The 20,137-nt window shown below is 43.3% G+C and overlaps 1 long non-coding RNA gene across 1 annotated transcript in view; it reads right to left on the reverse strand.

Moving 5' to 3' along the window:
• The window catches only part of LOC308060105, a 60,344-nt gene extending 42,652 nt beyond the window's left edge, over positions 1-17,692 (reverse strand). The window contains exon 1 of the long non-coding RNA XR_013926606.1: positions 17,657-17,692. This is a non-coding gene — a long non-coding RNA (uncharacterized lncRNA). The remainder of the gene's footprint in view (positions 1-17,656) is intronic.
• Positions 17,693-20,137: the final 2,445 nt, after the last annotated feature.

Below are 20,137 nucleotides of genomic sequence, written 5' to 3' on the forward strand. Positions count from 1 at the left end.
AAGCTGCCATCATTTCCACTGGGAATTGGACCAGAGCTTATACATGCAATGCATAGTGTTTGGGAAAGCTCGTGGGGGGGAAGGGGCCGGGAGGGGGTGGGGGGGGTGGGGGTGGGGGGGTGGGGTGGGGTGGGGGAGCAGCTCTTAAAAATCAAAAGGCAATAGCTATCAAAGACAGTGGTTTCTGGACAAAGTTCTGTTCTCAAGTATTCTGCATTATCAGTGCGTGCAGATCTCCCTTTGATGTTGATGGGAAACCTGCTCACCGGGGGAGCACCGCACCGGGCGCGGAGCCTCCTTCGGCGGAGCCGGGAGGACAGTCCGTCCCGCAGGCGCCCGGGCAGCCGCTGAGCTTCCCGGCCCTTCCCTGTAGGTGGCACTGCTAAATTTTTTAACAAAAGCGAATTTTGTGAACTCTTCAAATTCTCAGTCATTTAGTAATCTCTGAATGGAAAACCTAAACCGCTCCAGTCGTTCCCTGTCACAGCAGCGTGCCTCGCACAGACACAAAGGAGTCGATGCCTGCATCCAGTGAAAGTCAAGGGGAAAAACAAATGTAAGGTCAAGACTTGTATTCGTGTCATCAACTGAATACTTTCCTGCTGGGAATTCAGTCCAGATGGAGAATTCTGGATCTGATTTCCTCTCAGGATTATAGTTTTAGGATCTCTCTGCCTTCTGGGTTGCACAGTGATACGTGGATGTGACAGAGACGTTCCTTGCCTCCAGTATAAAACACACGCTCCTCTTTCAGCTAATGGCCTGGGTTAAACAGACATGCTGCCTGCTGCTGGCTTCTGCTAGCAACTTCAGTGCCTCACAAACAGTGCCGAGAGACCACCACAGGTGCCAAGGTGCTCCTTTTCCTTCAGAAGAACGACTTGTCCTTTTCCAACCCGACTGACAAATCCTGGTATTTGCAGCAAACTAAAACAGTCAATCACGGATGGAAAAATCAAAGTGGCAGTGGACAAAAAGAGGCCTTCTGGAGGGCAGAGGATAAATCCCTCTGGGGTCTGTTGACCACATCAGCCCTGGGCATCCCATCTCAAACCCGTCAGCAACAGAACACAGTGCATCTGCACACAGCCTACAGTTAATGAGGATACAAGAATCTTTCTTCAAAACATCTCATCGTGCAAAAGCCAAACCCAAGTTGTCAGCTGGCTGCTTAGCAATGGGCTGGCAGTAGAAGGACAGTCCCATGCAAATCCAAACATGTACTAAAATGTCAGCGATATATGCTGGTTTTCTTGCTAACCCTATCTACCTAATATCTGATATGTAACCTGTCCTGCGAAGGTCAATACTTTTCTATTCAAACAGTGTAGGTAAATTTGTAAGCTTTCAGAGTCCTGAAGAAGTCTTTTGTTTCAAGAGCATCATGTGGCAGGAAGTCCCACGTGTCAGATATTATGTTACGAAAACATCCTCCTCTCGAACCAATTATGGATCTGTCACCCTCAGTTTCATTCGTTCCTTTTGTCGTCAGACACAAGGAACAGTAACTAGCAAGGACACATAAGCTGTTGGAACATCCTACCCAGAAAACCTTCTTCCTCTCCAGGCTATCAGTTCAAAGAAACTTCAGGATTCCCCACCCAAGATATGCAGCTCTCCTTACTATGAGAAAGGAAGTTAGGCAGGACTCTTGCATGTGCCATAATTAAAGCTTCTCTGGTGGCTACATTCAAAGAAACACGGATATAACCACAAGCCAGAGAGAAGCTTGTATCATGACTGCCCTCTTTGTATCTCTTCTTTTGTTAATGGAGGATCTCTCAAGCCAGCTTCTCCTGCCAGCACTGAAAGGAGAGCACAAAAATACTCCCTCTTTTCCTCTATCGCAACTACACTCGCTTGACAGGCACTCAGCCCAAGGATGCTGCTTGCGTTCCAAGGTGAAAGCTCTGAAAAAATTGATGCTGATGTATCTTGTAAACTCCCAGGTTTTACTATCATCACGGGATTCAAGTATCTGGAGATTTGACTTATGAGAGATGGCAGCATTAGCAGCTCAAAAGTTCATTCATCCTCAAGAGCATATATATCAGCTGAAATGAGTTTCAAAGGACCATTCACTTGAACTGATTTACAGATACACCAGCAGACACAGAGACACTTCTTTCAATGACATAATTTTAATAGGCCAGGAGCATTTTTGCTACTGCAGCCAAGATCAGGATATTTTTATTTTGTTTGTCAGAAGGGAAGCTTTGCTTTGCATGCATTTAGCCTCAGGAACAGAGTTTCCTGACAGGATTGCCAAGAGCACATAATTTTTGCAACAGAAGCAACGCTAGGAGAATGATGTGCTTCACTAATCTTGACTGGAGTTCATAAATGCTTTTGCAGCCATCACACAGAAGACCTGAGCCAAACTGTCTGGTGCAGGTGTGCCGAGCAGCTGCAGGAGCCCAGCGCTGCCCTTCTCTGTCCCGGGACAGAGGGCATCTGTGCTGGGCTGCCCATACCTGCCAGCACTGGGGCAGACGAGCCCAGCTCCACCTTCAGGAAGACAAAGGTGCCAGCAAAGCTGCATGCACTGCCATCACAGGGGACACTTTGGAAGAGAGTCTGGAGAAGGTGAAAAAATGCTTTATTTTGGTATAACCTTTTTTTCTGCAGCCCCAGGTATCACAAACCACAAGCAGACCATGGAAGTGCTGCCCAGGTGGCCAACAGCGCAGTGCATCAGCTCACCAGTAAATCTCACTCCTAAAGCAGCAGTGTGAGCAATGCCCATGCAGAGCAAGGTTGACAGTGACGTGATGGGAGAGAGTTCGTTGAGGGAAAGGGTAAATTGCATAATATTTCCCACCCCTTCAGCAAAGCCAGCACTTGATGGGGAAAAATGAGGTGGCACGGTTTTATTTTTCTTACGTGACATTTTTACCCTCCATTAGAAAGGGGAACTTTTCAGCCCCAGCATTTTCACCTCCAGACTTAGTCTCTGGAACAAACTTTCAGCTGCTGACTCAGACCAAATGCACAGTGCTTTCAGAAGGAGCTTTGCCCAAGCTATGACTACAGGATTTGGTCACCACTCCATATGAAATCATTTTAATTCACAAGATGCCCTCTCCCCTGTTCATGGAAGAGGTTGCCAAAGCCCATGTTATTCTGATGCTTCCTCAGTGCTCTTTCTTTAAGTCTACCCAATTTTCTCTCTATCTCAAGTGGAGGGGAGGAGAGAACTGTGAATATCTGAGCTAATTCCTCATTTTAATTTCTCAGACGTAGAGAAGGGGTCTTAAATCTAGGAAACTCTAAACACAGTTTGGTAGGGAATACTTTTGCAGGCTTCTTCTGTAACGTTAAGCATTTTGCTTAAAATTAATAGTGACTATGGATCAAATCATTGGCCCTGTGAAGGATCTCATACTCCGCTGTCACGTTAAACTCATGTTAAGCGAAATGCATTCATGTCATAAATATTCTAATAGCAGACAGACACATAGTCAAGCTCGTTCCCAGATGCACTGGGCTCAGCCTGACCCAGCTGATCACAGAAATGTTTCACCCTGGAGAGGGGCGGGCGGGGGGGGGGGGGGGGGGGGGGGGAGGCGGTTAAGATGAAAGAATAATTTTTACTCCAGTTTGCCTCAGATGTTTCGGTGCTGGGGTTGTTGTGCAGCAAGACATAGTCGGGTACTTGGATGGCAGACAGCCACGGCCCTCATCAGTAGCACTGAGGTGAAAATTATCGTGCTATAATTCAAGCCCTGTCATGCCTCATTGCTTAATTATACAGTTCTGATTACAACGGAATCATTTTTCTATAGTATGTCCCAAGCTGACATCACTTTGATTAACAACTCATTTATCTGATTACATAGTAACTCAATAACATTTTGAATTGGAAGAAACCCAGGAAGCCCTTTCATGCCCATTCAGCTTCCGAGCTAGCGTGCATATAAGTACCCTGTAATTTCATCTTCTTTATTTATAGCACGAACAATGCTTTAATGACCTGGAGAATGGAACAAGCAGTAAGGTACAGAGATTTGAAGATAATAAAAAAACCTAAGAGCCATGAGAAAAAGAGATAGACCCTACAGAGACCTGTAGCAGTCCTACAGCTGGTGCCATCTTTAAGCTTATGTTCCTAATCATTTATTACAGAAGGGCTCAGAGGCCCCAGCTATGTCATAGCCCTATTATGTTCAGCTCTGAGCAGGCCTCTAATTGAGGAGAGTCTGTTTCAAAGAACTCACGGTCTTAGGCTTTGATTCAGCAAAGAACTGAGGCATTAAGTCTCTGACTTTAGACTTCATTATCATACCTCCTCTTGCAACACTGACTCTTTGTTTTATGACTCCCAATGTTTCCCATAATATGGTGTAGTTCACATCTTCAAAGTGCTATAAAATATAAGTAAATTAAGCTTTAAAACTACTCCAGTGAGATCAGCAGACAGTTGTTTCAGAGGCAGAAACTTGAGTCATAGAAGTATGAAGTGACTTACCCAAGGCTCCATGGTAAATCATTGATAGTAAGTCAAACAGAGAAATGCTAGTTCCTAAATCTCTGTTAGCCCACCACACCTTGCTATTTATTCTTGATTCACCCATTTGCTTTAGGTAACTTCCTATATTTGCTGCGGGAATAGGAAGCAAAGAAGACCACTGCTAATGACCATATGACCCTAACCATGATGGGATCTGTGGGAGACAACTATGAGGCATAGCAATTGCATTTCAGCATAAGGGCTGCCCATAAGAAAGGGCTGATTAAGTGAAATCAGTGTTGCACAGAAGTGCACTCATTCCATCAAAATCCCCAGTGGGAATCAATGTGACTGACATAGTCATTGCTGTGTTCATTCCTGCTACTCAACTCGAGCAGCACTCCAGGAACAGGTATGCCCATAACAGTGGCTAGCATCTACCTGGAGTTCTGAAAGGTTTCCATTGCCCCATCTCTCCAGAAACCACCTTCCAAAGCCAAGGCATTGGCACCAGGACTGTTTAAACCATTAGATATCTTATATTCCAAAACTGTTTTTTAAATAAGATCTATGACAACTTTTTTTTTTTTTTTTTCCCTGTGGCAAAGCTGATTTTTCATTCCAGCTTGTTTAGAACAGTTTTGATAACAAAATCATGCTTTTCTACATTCCTCTCAACAGTTCTAGCTGATTAAAATAGCGCTCCAGCTTGTAACATCCTCAGGAAAGGGATATGTCTGCTGCATATGTAAGGTGATGTTAACAGCTCCCTCGTATATTGGCCATTGTCACTTCATGACTATTACATCTCTGACCCCTTAAATAACAGCTCTATTGAATTTCCAAGGCATTTCCAAAGCCAGCTTAATGTACGCATTCTGGTCTACTCTACAAGTAAATGGGGTGGACATATTTCGTTAGTTAATATCTGCAGGCTGCTCTGAGTTTCCAAGATATAGCTATATTCACTACATCTCAAACCAAGACCCTTATAATGTCACATGCTGCACAAATGCATATGAAATAAGCCATTTGCTGCCAAAGCTCACAACCTGTGTGACAGATCCAATGCAGCAGGTATGACTATCATGACAAAAATTATCTTGGGAGTTCTCCGGTTGTTTCCCGGTCCAACATCTGTTTATTGACCTCCCTGCAGTCATTCTATGAAAACTTCCCATTTCTCTTCTTGACTACATGGGCATGGTATGCAGGCTTTTGCAAGAGAAAGATAAAGTTCATCATGTGGATACTCCACTTGTCTGGAAATATTTTCCTAAGTGCCCATGGAAATGAAATTCTGTGTATACATCTGTGGCAGACTGCAGCTGAACTGAACACAAAATGGCAGCTGCATGAAACCTACAGCATCCTCTAATAAATTTAGTGGGGCAGCAGAAGGAAAATCATCAGCATTTTACCATCAGCACTTTGAGAGTGCATGATGAAATGCAAAACCCAGGACTTGATTAATTTTATTAACAAGCATCACAAAGAATCCACAAGAACAATTTCTAACCTGCTTCAAAAACACCAAGAATGGATCCCCACCATACAGCCCATTGCAGTAACAGTTACTTAGCTGTCTCCACCACACAAAGCCATCTGGCTTTGGTTTCTATCCACAGCCCAGCATTTGTCATCTGAAAAGCTGGCAAATGTCTCAGGCCAAGACTGATCCAGCTCTGAGCAACTCTGGACAGACTGGGAGCATAGAGTGAGAACCATCATTACAGAGTTCTGGATCCACAGGTCATGAGACAAATCCAAACCAGTCACTCATGAACATCCCTCCCTCCCCAAATCTGAGCAAATTTGCAGTATGCTGAAGGGCTGAAGCCACTGCATTTGCTCTAGACATGCTCTGCTTTCTAATGGGGAATAAAAGACAAATCGCAGCAAAAACATGATTGTGAAAACTGATTGCAGGACCCATCCTGCTTCACTCCTAGCCCAAGGCACCGATGCTAGGGGAAGACAGCTATAAACAACTGCACATAATTATTCCATTATTACAGTACATGCCTACTGCGTGGGTGGGAATTCTTGTCTTCTATCTCTAGCATGTTTCCCTGCATAGCTTCCTCCACCCCCCATCATCTGTTCAATTAAGTAACACAACCAAAGGACATTACCTCAATGTATTAACAGGGGATACCAAAGCAATAGCAGACAATGTTTGAGGAACTTTTAGGCAGGTGTGTATTCATCTGATTAAAAATAATAATAATAACAACACTCCCACAACCTTTGGGTTCTTTACTGCTTTTCTTCGCCTTTCCAGCTTTACCAGGTGTAAGTTATTTGCATTTTATTATTATTTTTTAAAGAGTAATAATTAGAGAGGGTGTGAACCTAGAAGCACACTGCATCTGGCTACAACCTCTGCCAAACTTCAAGTCTTCCTTGCATTCCAGGGTGAGGATCAGGGAATTAAGGGCTCTTGTAATGTGGTGCTGTAGAAATACGTATTTCTCAACCAGGGCCTGACTCCTTACTCACTCAAATGGATGTAAATCAGGCGTAACTGCATCAAATCAGCTGAATGCTAGTGTTAGGACTGCAAGGAATAGAAGATTTCTTGCTTTGTTTTTCCCCCCCAAAAAAAAGGGGGAGGGAAATAGAATGAGAGCTTTCTTGTGGACAGATTGCATTTGCATATTTATTCCCACAAGTATAGAGTTTTGTTTGTGTGGTTAATGAAAAGGTGTATTAATTGGACAAGAAGCTATGTATGAAATGGTGACCAGCAATCTCCCCAGAATATCCTAGTGCTTCCATCAGCTGAAGGGCTTGGGTAATGGAACATGAGTTTGATAGTCTTACTCTTTCAGTTGAAAAACTGGCTGGACTAGCTCTTTGCAGGAAAAATGTTTCCAGTACCTCCATGACTTCCAGCCCTCAGTGGGCCAGGCTAGTGCAGATGTTTCAGTGTTGTCTCTCAAGAGTACCACTACTTGATACTGTAAATCTCAATTAGTGAATAGTCTGAAATCATACCTAGATCAGCAGTTCCTGTATGTTTTGTTGCAGAGGCTGTGTTTTTCTTCTTCCATTTTGACTAACATCACACCTACTGGGACAGGCACTTCACCCCACAGGGACAGCCCACAGTACATTTGCTAACCTGTGATGTATCTAAGGGGTCTGACACTTCTTCTGTATTTATTGACCCATTAGACACCCTGTCTAGTTTTCAAGCTCTTGAATTCACACTCAGCTTTCAGCTACTAGAGGACCACAGACTGATGTTATCCTGCAATAGCAGGGATGTGAGGCAACACCCTGGCTGAAATACTACTCCATTTTTCAGAACTGTTCACTTGTAAGGCAGGTGGGCCATTAATTTCTCCAAAGATTGCATTCTTCTACCAGTTTCCTTCCTATTGCACCCTACATTTAATACCTTCTTATGGAGTAAAGGTTCATTTCTCCAGCTCCAACTCACTCCACATGGACTGTCCAGCCTTCTGTTGCTATGGACAAGGTGCTACTGTTTACAGCTGTGCACCACAGAGATAGGATATCATGTTGTCACAAATAAAGGATAGTCTGTCCTTTCTGCATCGCCATAAAGGCTTGTGCAAGGTAGAGGACAATGGGAAGAAAATTGTCTGTTCCCTTGGAGGACAACAGTGCACAGTATACTTCTATACACATAAGTCAGCTTTCTTACCCAAAAAGGAAGAAAACAGGGCTCAGGCTTTTTCCCAATCCCTCAAAAACTTTGCAGTCGGAAGATTTTGCCCATAGATACACTATACTTCTGAAGTAAACAAAAAGTTCAGAGTGCTTATCACTTATCCACTCCAGCATATTTCTGTCTTGTGAAAAGAAATAGATCTCAGTACAGAGGAGACAGTTGTCCTGCCACGTGTAGAACTACTTTTCTCCATTAAAAGAGCATCATGTTATAATTAGTCCATCAGGCTTTGAAATACAGTTTTAGCCTTTAGCTAATGTTGTAGAAAAAAAATTCTACAGCCTTTTAAACTTTAGTGAAGGGAATTATTTATGCTCAGATTGGGACATTAACATTCTGTCCTTCAGAGTTTGCTAGTATCAGATCAGACTTACTATTTGCAAGGTGAACTAAAATAGTGGTAAGACTGGACAAGGAGGGTGTGACTCAAAAAAGGCCTACTTTCAGCAGGGCTTCAGAAGGTATCTTACTATCGCTGAGATCTGCAAAAAGCCTGCTCAGCTGACATCTAGAGCTGCAGGCAACCAAGTTCATGCCAGAGGCAACCTCTTGCTTCTGACACTATCAAACTTTTTGATAGCATCTTAACTAATGCCCAAATCCTGTCTGGGCAGGATTGAACCTAGATATTCTCCCACTTGTCTCCAAGATCCCAAACCAATATGTATATTCTAGGTATACTCTCTACATGGGCACAATTTTATGGCTGGTCCTTGTATAGAAGACGACTGGTGAGAAGTCAGTTTTATGTTTATCACCACCCCATTTTAATTCATACCTAGGTGACTGCCCTTAGAATGACGGATATCTAGATTTATTCCCTTTTCCAACAACTCAAGAGGTGGAAGAACTAGAAAACAGTTGTCTTTTCTCCCAAATGAAAGACCTAGCTCTGAATACCCTGGTACCAGTGAAAAGACTTGTCCCTCTCCTTAGTGGGAAAGGGTCGTGCTGGCAAGGTCTAACAGCGGAAGAGATTTTTATCACATGCAATCTATATCGTGACTGTTCTGGAGGAAGACACCCCATTTAAGAGGTCCTACCGTTGAGTTTTCCTACCTGGCAAACGAGAGCTAAATCCTGTGCTAGAGGTTTGCTGCTGCCCCAGCTTTGCACGGGAAGGAAGTCTTGAGTGCCTAACCCGGGGCTGGCGAGGCCACGAGACAGCAGGGTGCCTGAAAGTTAGGTGATATGGTGTCTGTGATCACATAAGGAGTTAGCCCAAAGTGCCTCAGAGGTATTTCACAGAGAAATGAAACATTCTCTGACCATTGCAACACTTGCCATCAGAAACTGCAGAGTCAGCTGATTCTGCGAGAAACTTGCTGGTGAGCACAAGCATTGGCATCTTGTGCTTTCTACTTACACATGCTTTGAAACCGTAACATCCTCAGCACTAGGCTGAAAATGTTGTAAGTGCTTTCTTTTTCCCTTTTCCACTGCTGTTGATGAAAGTACTTTGCTTGTTAGAGAAAACACTCTCTCAAGAACCTCTGTTGGTAAAGTCAATGAAGCAGGTAAGTGTTCTTTTGTCCATTTGAAAGCCTCTTTCAAACTCCTTTCCAGCCCACCAGCTGACAGGAGAAGCTGAGAACAGCCTGATCCAGTATGCTAAGAACTTGGTTCTGGTCCTGGCTCTGACACAGACTTACTGCCTGACCTTGATCTGCATGGGAATTCATTTCCCTCCACCAGTTCTGCCATGCCTTGCTTTTGTTAGACTGAATTCTTCTAGAGAAAGACTTCTTCTCATTAGCATCAACTCTTACCTAGCTAAAAGAAGCCTGATATAAACTGGGGAGTTTTATGCTTACATGATGCAACTGCCCACCCAGAAGAATTTAAAGGAGTCAGGTACTAATGATACGCTAAAACATGATCCTCGGGCTGAAACATCTTTCAGCTTTGGAGCAATATCAAAAGGCTGGAAATCATTCCTACCATTTCATCTGTGTGTCTTGATTTTCCAGTTCTGATATGAATGCAGCCACAGAAATAGCTGGATTTCAAGGAGGTCTGTATACTGTCAAGACAGATGATTTTGCGAAGCCCTCATCATTCCATTTACAAGAGATGCCCAGAAAAGCAAAGAAGTTAACAAGCATCTTTTAACACTCAGCAGCCTGCAAGAGAGGCTTTGTGGGTGTATGGTAAGTCTGCACTGTCTCAACCTTGAATACACTTTCTGTTAGAAGTGAATTGCACAAGCTCAGATTTCCTCAGAAAACAGCAGTTTGTTACTGTGGGCTGCAATAAGTTACTACAGCTCTGAGAAATTTTCCAGATAAGCAAAATCCTCAGAATGTAATACAGCATCTTCATTTTCAGCAAATGTGACAGTGCTGACCCTGCTACATCCGTGAGTCAGGTTTGCATGACAAGCAGCTAGTCCCAGTGGGTGGGATTCCTCCACCTTCACTTCACTCTCCAAAAGTTAAATGCCAAAGTCTTGTTCTAATCACCTCAGGCTGATCATATGGGGAGTCAGAAGCAATTTCACCCCGATATCTTTTTCCCATTGACTTAATGCAAAAGATTCAACGTTGACTAGGTCAGCCTTAGATGTCTTCCCTGTGACACACATTCACATACTCTGCGTCACACACCCAATGATGGCTTAGTCACACACACTAAAGACTAAACCTTGAAGCTGGAATCAAGGCCATCACAACTCTTTTCCCATTCCGGCACTTGTGTTCATGCTGCTCAACTCAAGTGCTTTCACATAGGCTTATCAGTCTGAATAAACTGAAGTGCAGATCATCACACCTGCCTTTGTACTGTGTGGCTGATACTTTCAAGAGTTAAATTTGAATGGGATATTCAGATTACTAATGGACAAAGATTTTAAATTATAACGTAATCCTGAAGCATCCACACAAAAATACCCAACACAGTTTGACTCCTGGAGTAGCTACACTGCAATGCAATGAGCACAAGTGGAGAAAAAGAACTAAATTTTAGGCAGAACCTAGATCTTCATGACCCATGAGCAGGGATGTGACAAGGCAGATAACCAAACACAAGGTGAATCTAAAGATTCTGCATTGAACATGTTTTTCAAAACTGATGGAGGTCTTTTTGTTACAAGACCCGCAACACATTTTGCTAATAAAATACCTACTTCTTCTTTTACTGGTAAGTCCTGATTTTTAAGCACACAGCAGAAGATTGGAAACATGCTGTGAACTTCAAGCATTCAAAAAATATATCCCAGAAAATCCTAGGATATGCATCTGTTTGTGATCATTGTTTGTACTGACAAAATTTGGACTGGCATCTAAATCCAGGTACATGTTAAAGTCTTTGTTATGTCAGATTTCTGAGATGTGTGCCGGGTATGCTACATGAGATAACAAAAATCATCAAAGGGACACTAATTTTGCAACCAGGAGGAATAAATCTCACAATCCTGTAGGATTTTTTTTCCTCTAGTCAGCACAGTGGACTCTTCTTTCAGTTTCATGGCAAGGGTTCTGATTCAAGTAGATGTCTTACAAAATTGCAGGGACCCAAAATTCTAATAATATGAAAGTAATTTTGGAACTATCATATGAGACACACAGCAGCAACACTTAGAAGCAATAGTAGATCAACAAACAAGGTTGGTGCTCAGCTGAATATGGGCGTGCAAATATACAGAAAAGGACATGTGTTTTTGAAGGATTAATTAAGTGGCATGATTTACCTACAACTGTAGAAAATAAGGATATAATTCACCGAGTCTCTGTCCTTCCCCCCAAAAGTAACCTTCTCATCAATTATTGACTGAAGAAATCTTGTTTGTAGTCTTCTGATACAACTGAACTTTCTAGATCCCTTTCACTTACTTCTCACAACCGTTTCCCAGCATGCTCACTTCTGGTTTCAGTTAAGGCAAAGTCCAAAGATCACCAGTCTTTTGAGTTGAATGGTTTTTCGTGAGCTTTACGATAGGGTCAGGACATGGACAGCTGGGCACAGAGGCCACAGGAAGTAAAAAGACAGGAAGAGTTTACATGAAGGACTTTTAGCCTTGAAACTGAAAAAGTATCCTATTAATAAAACATGGTGAAGCTGAGCATTGCCTGTATGCACTGGGGAGAGAAACATCAGACAAGAACTACCTCCTAGTTTTTAATTTTACCATCAAGAAAATCAGTCCTGTTGACTGTAGACATTAAGGAACTGAAAAACTAGTGTGTATTGGTGAGCTCAGCTGTGTTTGCTTACACAAAGGAGAATAATTCCTTCAGCTCAAGGAATTACTAAGGTAAATGGTATGGCCCATTTCAGGTAACTAGATGAGATCATCTGCCTGTCCCTTCTGACCCTAAAAATTACAAAACGTTCCCTACCTTCTAGATACAACCATTAGGATCAGTGTCTCTGAAAGTCAAGCCACTTAGCACATTTGAAAATTCAGGCAGCTGCTCTGAAAATAGTGTCCTTAGATTCTTCAGGCCAAATATCACTTTCATTGTACCACCGAATATGTAGTGAAAGAATCTATCCCTGGCATTCCTACCTCACTCTTCACCTTCTACTAATGTCAGAACATTGCAGGTTATACAATGTTTTCCTGCTTTATAATCTCCTAAACTGTGTGAAATGTCCAGACCGCTGCAAAGTCTGATATTGGTTGTTCATGTCTATTGGAAGATCACTTAGAACATTTTTCGATGTTGTTTTCCTTCACTGAATCTGAAGTTCCAATGAGTTTTAAATGGGGCAGGGGGTAGGGGTGAGAGGGTGGGATGGGTAGGATGTGCTGGGTTTGGGTGGGATAGAGTTAATTTTCTTCATATCAGCTGGTATGGGGGACTATGTCTCAGATTTGTGCTGGAAACAGTGTTGATCACAGGGATGTTTTGGGTACTGCTGAGCACAGCACCAAGGGCTTTTCTGCTTCTCACCCCACCCCACCACTGACCAGGCTGGGGGGGGCACAAGAAGCTGGGAGGGGACACAGCCGGGGCAGCTGACCCCAACTGACTAAAGGGATATTCCAGACCATAGGACGTCATGCTCAGCATATAAAGCTGGGGGAAGGAGAAGGAAGGGAGTGACACTGGGCCATGACGTTTGTCTTCCCAACTAACCATTACACATGGTGGAGCCCTGCTTTCCTGAGGGTGGCTGAACACTTGCCTGTCAGTGGGAAGTATTGAATGAATTCCTTGTTTTGCTTTGCCTGTGGCACGGCTTTTGCTTTACCTGTTAAACTGTCTGTATACTCTGCCCACAAGTTTTCTCACTTTGACTCTTCTGATTCTCTCCCCCATCCCACCAGGGGAGAGTGAGCGAGCAGCTGTGTAGGGCTTAGTTGTCAGCTAGGGTTAAACCACGACAGGGGAAGAAGCACCAGAAACTGCCCAAGACTTGACTCTGTTATGTGTGCTGGCATTGACCCTGCAAGGCACTCAGGCGCATGCTTAACTCAGTGCACAGGTATGTCTTCATTGACTTTGCTAGGACAGGTATGCCAGGTATGCAACATCTTACAGGGGAAAGCTCTTCACACAGCAGTTCTCAAACACTTCCCTGTGTTTCTGACAGGGAAAACTCCGTTTCTGACATTCTCATGACTCTAAATATTAATTCAAACAGTTTAGTATCTGTTGAGTCAGGACGCCACTTGTAACCTGCTCGGGGCATGACCTCTAGTCCCAGAAGAACTGTCCCAGAGCCCTGCAAGCACACAGTGAGTTTCTGTGGTGATTATATGTCAGTATGTGACCACTACACAAGCAATGAAAACCTACCCTCTCTCATTACTGAGGCTGGTTTGGGCACTAGTCCAGTTCTGCCAAGTCCTTTATCTTCCCATGTAGTTAGTAATCAGCTTGTTTCTACCTCACCCATATTTACTCTGGTAGGTGAGCATCATCTCAATAAGGTGAGCAGCTCATTTTGTATTCCTTTTCCTAATTGGAGCCTTTAGGCATCAGATCATGTTTGTGCAAGAATCTGTAGAACACCTAAAAGAATTCAAGTTCTATGATTCAGGTAGGAGAAAGCCTGAATATTGCCTGCTACACCTAAGATTGCTGTGACCCAATATTACAGATGAGTTTTGGGTACCATTTTAGATCACTGGGAAAGGGCATTCCCATATATCTGAAGTATCCAGTATAGCTCCAGTTTCAGCCTATGGATCTAAGCACAATATAACACATCAATTAAGCAAAGGCACCAATAATCAGACATCCCATACTAAGAGGCTAATAGCAGGAAATTAGCACGAAGTAAAATATTATCTTAAATGACCATATATCTGTCAGACAGTAACAGAGGAGGACTGCCAGAACCAATAAAATGCACTCTGTTGTAGTAAAGATGCTCAAAAATTATATATTTATCCACAAAGGACATTTTTACTCTGAATTCATGAAACCAGCAGTTAGGGAAAGAAATCTTAATGCTTTCAAACACATACCATCTCCTATTTTTACCCTCATTTTCCATGTAAACAAGTATTTCCTTAAAAAAACCAACACTGTGGGATTCATCAGCCTAAGTGCCTACAAGCTGTGCAGTCCTCGAGGCTTCATCCATGCTCTGTGGTGAGACAGACTCCTCAAACGCAACTCAATCCCATGCTAAGCAAAGTGGGTTTTGTCACCTGATACTTTTTGCTTCCCCTTTAATTGAGCGTTGCCTTGTTCTTTTATAGCTCAAGAGGGTAAACACCAACACCCCCCCGACTTTCTCTATTCCATTCATTAATTTGTATAGCTCTTAGTCATCTGCTCTCTAACAAAGTATTCCTATTCTTTTCAGTTTCTTCCTGAGGGAAGTCTGTCCGTGCTTAATTATTTTTGTTGCCTGTTCTCAACCCCCCCGTGTTTCTGCTGTGTCCTTTGTCAGGGCAAACTGCAGTTGGTAGTCCTGATTGTAGGGCTGACAATTCACACTGACAATTCACACTATGCTGGCTAGTTGTGCAAGACATTCAAGTTAGGGGAAGAGAAACTCCACATATCTTGTGTAACTAACCAAAACCATGTAAATTACTACTGAATATGCAACCAGGGCTGCTCTGCTTCCTGCAGGGGAGGAAAAAAAAAAGGGATGGGAACTTTTTGGTAGGCTTTGTGTGCATCCTGCTTCGAAGCCAAGGAGAGTTGAGCCTGTGGGAAGAAGCAAGGGTCCCCATAGGAAATTTAAACACAGCCTGAGATAGGGTGTCTTAGACTCTAGGCAGCCCCTGCTTGTCATGTTTCAGTGTCATGGCTGTCACCTCACAGTCTCCATGATTTAAACCTCCCACTGCATTCTTTCCATCCCCACATCTCCCTGAGTCCCAGCCTTGACACTAGAGCAGCCCCCACCACTCTCAGCAACCAGCCCCAGAAAAGCCCTGCTCTATTATTCTGCCAGTCACCTCTCTCTCCTTGCACATCCTCTCTCAGCCCAACCCAATGACTTAGGCATCCTGTCCCTGAACCTCCCTCTCCTCCTTCCTCTGATCTGCCCCTGTCCAGAGACACTGGGGGTCTCAGGTGGGTTCCACGTCCATGGGAGGAGGATGCTGCCCCTCTAACAGACTATGTACTGGGGAGGGCAGTAATTGGGGCTGACAGGACTGTTGCCAAAACCAAGCAGGACCCTGTCCTGTTCTCCTACATAAACAATTTTCAGTCCTTGCTCTGAAGGACACAATTAGGACATCAACCACACTTCTAAAAAAATCTCCCTCAATGACACCTGAAGAGATGAAAAGGACAGGAGCTGTCGAAGCTCCAATAACAAGCAGGAGCTGTTGAAGCCCTCAAAACTGGGCTTTGTTCCTCTTTTTCCCCCCTTTTTTTCTAAAAGCAGCTGTGAGTTGTTGTCTGACTGGATGGCAAATGCAATGCTCTGTCCTGCTGTTGAGACCAAACACAGGCAGAAAGCACAAGCTGTTCACAAAAGATCATCAGTCCGTGAGTGACTTGTGGGGAAAAAATGTGAGTGATTTTCAGCAGCAAGGCAGTCTTGGGTGTTGATTATTGGCACTCGCAACGAGACAGTCACAGGAGGGGGAGGCTTTCCTGTGAACCAGTAACAGGCTGGTATGTCCCGCATAAGCTGGTTAAATAACACAGTATTGACTCTGCCCCTTGGCTGGGCATCTTAGGTAAGAGTGAATTGTGAAATCCCCAACCCAGTATTACCCTCTGACATTTGCTTTTGAAGAAGTTACCACAGAAACCTCAAAAGCAGGTTTCAGCAAAACACATGTAGGGCTTTGGTCCTGCACCAGCCCTATGCAAGAAAGCGTATTTCATCCCTCCCAAGGCCCCAGCCCTCCACAGGGGTCCTTGTCCCAGAGGCAGAACTGCCTCGTTCCCATGGAAATCCCCATGGGATTCAAAGACACCGTAGACCCTTGCAGGGTCTTGTGAGGCGAGGTAGAAAGTTTGTGTGAGAAAAGATTTGCTTGAATGTATGTAGGAACCGCCATGCATGTTTACAAACCCCAACCCAGATCTGGGTATCTGGCTGATGAATAGGGATGGCAGAAGATGGCTGTAGGGGTTCCCATCTTCGCCTCCAAGCCCTGCCCTTGCTTCGAGACAGCTCAGCTGCTGGTGTGGACGTAATTGAACTACTTGCAAATTACATCTTGGTGTATTAAGGAGAGCCAAAGCCAGTGCCAGTTTTGCTGTTAATATTACTGGTCTGCAAATCATGCTGGCTCAACAGCTGCCTCCCAAACAGCTGAGCCACCTTCACAGTGCAAATGAAAACTTCCGAGAGAGAGGTGGGGCAGACAGCCGGCGGCAGGAATCATTGCAGCCATCTCCGGGTAAGTCATCATTGCCCATGAATCAGAGGCCTCACAAAGTGGATCTGAGGCGGGATGTAAAATATTACACATAGCTCTAATAACTCTGGGTTTTTCTGAGCCTCATGATGTATGGCATTCCCCCATGGCACAGACTAAATCCATGACTGCATGCTTTCTAAGAAGCTTAGGAAGTGATTGTATAAAATTAGTATTAACTAGTTTCACTATTATTAAATGGAAAATTAAAGCTTTCAACACTAAGCTATTCAAGGTGGTTGCTACACGAATGCTCTGTAATGCCCTCATCAACAATAACCATCATTAAGGCTGCTCCTTAAAAGCTGGGGAAAAATGCATAATCTGTTGTATTATAATCCACTTTCCTAGAGCAGCCATGAATTTAAAAATCTATTAAGAAAGGCATGTACAGGAAGCAATTTCCTGTAAGATCACGGAACGGCTCAGCCATAAATAGAAAAAACCCTATCAGTTAAGTTACAAAGGAAAATCAGACATATCCTGTCCTGGATTCATAACATCAATTTATCTGTTTGGCTGACTTTGCTTCACTCTCCGTATTATAGTTTGTGGTTCCAATGTACCAGGATAATTAAGGAAATCAAAAACCATGGAGGATGTTTCCTTTGCACCACATTTTGTCATCTTAAAAATCATGCATTTTATTCTCCCCTTTTCTCTTATTTTTTGAGGTCCTCAGCATTTACAGACTTCAGATCCTTTGTCTTACCTTTAGTCAGGCAAGCAAACACAAACTCCCTCTCCCGGGCCTGTTAATATAAACGAAATGAAAAAGCTAATATCATTGCCAGCAGGGCAAAATGCTGCCACCGGAATAAAGAGTAGCAGCAGCTCCTGTGTCAGAGCCTTAAAGAATTGTCCACATGCAAGAGGAGAAAAAGAGGGTAAAAGTACCCTGGGGCTGCAATGAGGCAGCAAGCTGCCAGCCAGACCACAGTGCTTTATCTGAATAGAGCACAGTGGAGAGGGTCATCTTGCATCAGACCTGCAAGGTCAGTAAATAATTAGTTTCCCTATTTTTCAGGTGAGAAAGTGGGGACCAAATTATTTAAGGCCTTCCAGTGTGTCGGTGGCAGTCACATTTAAGGCCCTTCAGTGGGTCAGTCACTGTTTTTCTCACAGCCTCTGAGCTATACACACAGTTTTCTAGATTACTATATTCTACATACAGCATTCAAACTAAAATGACAAGGCTCAAGACATCAAGAACAAAGAACAGTGCAGATTTTCTGCTCTAATGGGTCCTTGATGGTTTTCTTTGCTAGTATCCACAAGAAAGGAACAGGGGGGAAAGGGAGGGAAGGGGAAGTCTAAAATGTCCTCTAAGGTTCAGATTCTTGTAATTATTTGGGTGGGAAAAATTATTTTTGGACAGCCCCATGTTCACACGCTGAACATGGAGGCAATAAGTTCTCAAAGGCAAGGCAGTGAGCCAGGGACCCAGGTGAGATTTTAATGGGTGAAACTCTATGTTCAGCAGAAATGAACTGAATGTGAGATGTTTAAAATGAGACATTTATGCCTGATTTCATGTCAGAAAGGCACACCTGCGTGCTCCCAGGATTGTTAGTCAGGAGTTGTTCCTGGAGTGAAGCTCCAAAGCTAGCCTTTTCTCATTAAAACAAAAAAAGAAACAGCAACAACGATGACAAAAGAATTAAAGAAAGCCACCTAATCATACAGTTATAGTTCTTGGATTCAGATTTCTGAGATTTTTGGGTCAAGAGGAATGGGATGGCCTTGCGTTTAAAGCCCCCATGTGCCAGAGTAATGCTGCACCAGTGTATGTACAACATTCACTAGACAACACCAGTAAGCCTTCTCCAAATGCATTTTATAGGAAGTCTGGTCCAAGCTGTCTTTCAAAGATGCTGTGTAGTCACATATATCTCAGAGTGGCAAATTTGAGAATCCTGTGAAGTGCACCATGAGCAGAGGCTGTGACACATCCCATACAAGAGCCCTTGGGCACTTCTGCATTGCCTCACCACAGCCCTTCCCTCTCCCCTCTGCTCGGTGCAAAGCATTTTCCCTGAATATCCTTGCCTAGATTTTGTCATCAGATCTCCTAGTACCAACTTACTGTTGCTGAAACAAGGTCTGTTCTTACATAAAAAGATCTTTAAATAAATCTCCTATGTGAGCACACAGGGTTCAGCAAGCAGGAAAAATCAGATTTTCAAGATCTCTTGCTGTTGTTTTCATTAAAATTAGCAGCAAATTTCCCATTAAACTTGAGGAGAACACTGCGGCCAGTGCTAAGCTACTTTAAAAGTCCTGTCTGTATTGACTAAAATCTACAGTCTTACTCCAAACAAAAATCAGTTCCATGCAAAAAGGCTCAAAAGAACTAGACTATGAAAAATCCATAAATTAGCTCATAGGCTAATCAGCTCTTCAAAGTAATTCTTATTTGTTTCCTTGGAAATGAAAAACAGCCAGAAGAAAAAGCCTCCAAACTCATGAAAGTGTTCTCTCTATGGCTACATGAGAAAGATCATGTAGCTTTAAGGATTTAAGCAAACTATGAATGCTCAGTAATAACCTCTTCAAAGTGTTCCCTCTATGCTAATGTCCTTGATTGCGATAGTTGGAGGAATAATAAAATTATGCAGACTAAAATAAACCCATGCAAATGGTGCCTGTTGAAGCTAATTCTCTGCATGGAGGTCAAATCCAAGCCACTGTAAAACTGATAACCAGATACTGCTATGGTTTAAAATATACGGTTGATGCTTTTCTCTTGGTTTTCATAGATTTCTGTTTTTCCTGTTCAGATTGTAAAATGGAGAGGATTAGGCAATTTAGAGGACTGGAGCTTTAGTCTGCCAGATTTAATCTAGCGTAAAACCCTACTTTCCCAAGGACATACCTGGTAGCTGGTCAGTGGCCACTGTGAAATGTGCTGGTGGGAGCATTTTGGGGAAGTTTCCTGGGAGACCATTGTCTCAGAGGATTTGAAAAGGTCAGAGTATGATGGATTCTCCCACTACAGACATCACTGGGATTAATATACTCTGGTTTAGATCTATATTTCCCTTCATATTTCCGCATCTTACAGAACTGATATCATAACATCTAATCTCAGGCACACTAGCACAGAAGCTTTCTATTTCGGTTTGGATTTTCCTACATGTCAGGCAGAAACTGAGCCCATTTTAAAAAAGCAACCCACCTTCTGTCATGCTGA

This window comes from Falco punctatus (genome assembly GCF_963210335.1).
Source record: "Falco punctatus genome assembly, chromosome: 3".
NCBI lineage: Eukaryota > Metazoa > Chordata > Aves > Falconiformes > Falconidae > Falco > Falco punctatus.